Here is a 3849-nt window from a genome sequence, read left to right as displayed (position 1 = left end):
AGAAATAACAAGAAAGCTAGCTTCACAGTAGAAGGCCAAGCATTTTAGGGGTGTGTTTAATATATATATATTTTAGGCTGCTAGGGAAGAGACTGAAATCCAGGACCTCTATGGTGGCATTTTCAGAAATGCTCCCAGTTCCACGCGCAGGGCCAGGTAGGCAGGCAGAGCTTCAGTCTCAATGCGTGGATGAGACGATGGTGTAGAGAGGAGGGGTTCACGTTCATTAGGAACTGGGGAAACTTCTGGGATGGGGGGAGCCTATACAGGAGAGATGGGCTCCACCTAAACCAAAGTGGAACCAGACTGCTGGCACTAAACATTAAAAAGGTTGTAGAGCAGTTTTTAAACTAGGAGATGGGGGGAAGCCGACTGCTGCAGAGGAGCGTGTGGATCGGACACAGACTTCTCTTAGGGGAGAGTCTGATGATAGAGAATCTCCAAGTTATAGTCAGGAGCAGAGGACTGAAAAGTATAATGTAAGGGCCGGATCTGATGATAAACAGTCACATAAAAAAGAATCTAGCACATCAGAAAAAGGCAGGCTAATAAACAGGGACAAGTTTTTAAAGTGCTTGTACACAAATGCCAGAAGTCTAAATACGGTAATAAGATGGGTGAACTAGAGTGCCTTGTGATAAAGGAGGATATAGATATAATAGGCATCACAGAAACCTGGTGGACTGAGAGCAATCAATGGGACTCAATCATTCCGGGGTACAAAATATATCGGAAGGACAGAACAGGTCGTGCAGGGGGAGGAGTGGCACTATATGTGAAAGAAAGTGTAGATTCAAATGAAGTAAAAATCTTAAGCGAATCCACATGTTCCATAGAGTCTCTATGGATAGAAATTTCATGCTCTAGTAAAAATATAACATTAGGGATCTATTATCGACCACCTGACCAGGACAGTAATAATGATGATGAAATGCTAAGGGAAATTAGAGAGGCTATCAAAATTAAGAACACAATAATAGTGGGGGATTTCAATTATCCCCATATTGACTGGGAACATTTCACTTCAGGACGAAATGCAGAGATAAAATTTCTCGATACTTTAAATGACTGCTTCATGGAGCAGCTGGTACGGGAACCCACAAGGGGTGAGGCAACTCTAGATTTAATCCTGAGTGGAGCGCAGGAGCTGGTCCAAGAGGTAACTATAGCAGGACCGCTTGGAAATAGTGACCATAATACAATAGCATTCAACATCCCTGTGGTGGGAAGAACACCTCAACAGCCCAACACTGTGGCATTTAATTTCAAAAGGGGGAACTATACAAAAATGAGGAGGTTAGTTAGACAAAAGTTAAAAGGTACAGTGACTAAAGTGAAATCCCTGCAAGTTGCATGGGCCCTTTTTAAAGGCACCCTAATAGAGGCCCAACTTCAATGTATACCCCAAATTAAGAAAAACAGTAAAAGAACTAAAAAAGAGCCACCGTGGCTTAACAACCATGTAAAAGAAGCAGTGAGAGATAAAAAGACTTCCTTTAAAAGGTGGAAGTCAAATCCTAGTGAGGCAAATAGAAAGGAGCACAAACACTGCCAACTTAAGTGCAAGAGTGTAATAAGAAAAGCCAAAGAGGAGTTTGAAGCCAAAAACTCCAAAGGTAATAACAAAATGTTTTTTAAGTACATCAGAAGCAGGAAGCCTGCTAAACAACCAGTGGGGCCTCTTGATGATCAAAATACAAAAGGAGCGCTTAAAGATGATAAAGTCATTGCGGAGAAACTAAATGGATTCTTTGCTTCAGTCTTCACGACTGAGGATGTTAGGGAGATTCCCAAACCTGAGCTGGCTTTTGTAGGTGACAAATCTGAGGAACTGTCACAGATTGAAGTGTCACTAGAGGAGGTTTTGGAATTAATTGATAAACTCAACATTAACAAGTCACCGGGACCAGATGGCATTCACCCAAGAGTTCTGAAAGAACTCAAATGTGAAGTTGCGGAACTATTAACTAAGGTTTGTAACCTGTCCTTTAAATCGGCTTCGGTACCCAATGACTGGAAGTTAGCTAATGTAACGCCAATATTTAAAAAGGGCTCTAGGGGTGATCCCAGCAATTACAGACCGGTAAGTCTAACGTCGGTGCCGGGCAAATTAGTTGAAACAATAGTAAAGAATAAAATTGTCAGACACATAGAAAAACATAAACTCTTGACCAATAGTCAACATGGTTTCTGTAAAGGGAAATCGTGTCTTACTAATCTATTAGAGTTCTTTGAAGGGGTCAACAAACATGTGGACAAGGGGGATCTGGTGGACATAGTGTACTTAGATTTCCAGAAAGCCTTTGACAAGGTCCCTCACCAAAGGCTCTTACGTAAATTAAGCTGTCATGGGATAAAAGGGAAGGTCCTTTCATGGATTGAGAACTGGTTAAAGGACAGGGAACAAAGGGTAGGAATTAATGGTAAATTCTCAGAATGGAGAGGGGTAACTAGTGTTCCCCAAGGGTCAGTCCTCGGACCAATCCTATTCAATTTATTCATAAATGATCTGGAGAAAGGGGTAAACAGTGAGGTGGCAAAGTTTGCAGATGATACTAAACTGCTCAAGATAGTTAAGACCAAAGCAGATTGTGAAGAACTTCAAAAAGATCTCACAAAACTAAGTGATTGGGCAACAAAATGGCAAATGAAATTTAATGTGGATAAATGTAAAGTAATGCACATTGAAAAAATAACCCCAACTATACATACAACATGATGGGGGCTAATTTAGCTACGAGTCAGGAAAAAGATCTTGGCGTCATCGTGGATAGTTCTCTGAAGATGTCCACGCAGTGTGCAGAGGCGGTCAAAAAAGCAAACAGGATGTTAGGAATCATTAAAAAGGGGATAGAGAATAAGACTGAGACTATATTATTGCCCTTATATAAATCCATGGTACGCCCACATCTCGAATACTGTGTACAGATGTGGTCTCCTCACCTCAAAAAAGATATTCTAGCACTAGAAAAGGTTCAGAAAAGAGCAACTAAATGATTAGGGGTTTAGAGAGGGTCCCATATGAGGAAAGATTAAAGAGGCTAGGACTCTTCAGCTTGGAAAAGAGAAGACTAAGGGGGGACATGATAGAGGTATATAAAATCATGAGTGATGTTGAGAAAGTGGATAAGGAAAAGTTATTTACTTATTCCCATAATACAAGAACTAGGGATCACCAAATGAAATTAATAGGCAGCAGGTTTAAAACAAATTAAAGGAAGTTCTTCTTCACGCAGCGCACAGTCAACTTGTGGAACTCCTTACCTGAGGAGGCTGTGAAGGCTAGGACTATAACAATGTTTAAAAGGGGACTGGATAAATTCATGGTGGCTAAGTCCATAAATGGCTATTAGCCAGGATGGGTAAGAATGGTGTCCCTAGCCTCTGTTCGTCAGAGGATGGAGATGGATGGCAGGAGAGAGATCACTTGATCATTGCCTGTTAGGTTCACTCCCTCTGGGGCACCTGGCATTGGCCACTGTCAGTAGACAGATACTGGGCTAGATGGACCTTTGGTCTGACCCGGTACGGCCTTTCTTATGTTCTTATGTTATGTTCTTAAATCAGGTAAGTAACTCACTACCCCTACCCCCCAGCCTGTGAATATCACAATCAGGAGCATTTAATGATTCAAATCTGCACACGCCTTTGCTGTCCTTTTAAATGAAAATGTATAAAACAAACTGTATTTGAGCAAAGCAGTGAGCACCTATGTGAACACAACCTATGGATCTGCCTTAGCATCCAGCTGGGACCCAATTATTCAAGACCCAGTGATGCTTTTGACAAAAGTATTGTAAAATTCTAATATGGGAACATATTCTTTCTAGAAGCAGGTCTACAGCAGTG

The sequence above is a fragment of the Mauremys mutica genome, chromosome 1 (assembly GCF_020497125.1).
Source record: "Mauremys mutica isolate MM-2020 ecotype Southern chromosome 1, ASM2049712v1, whole genome shotgun sequence".
In the NCBI taxonomy this organism is placed as follows: domain Eukaryota; kingdom Metazoa; phylum Chordata; order Testudines; family Geoemydidae; genus Mauremys; species Mauremys mutica.
The sequence above is the reverse complement of the archived record's forward strand: the minus strand, read 5'-3'. Positions refer to the sequence as shown.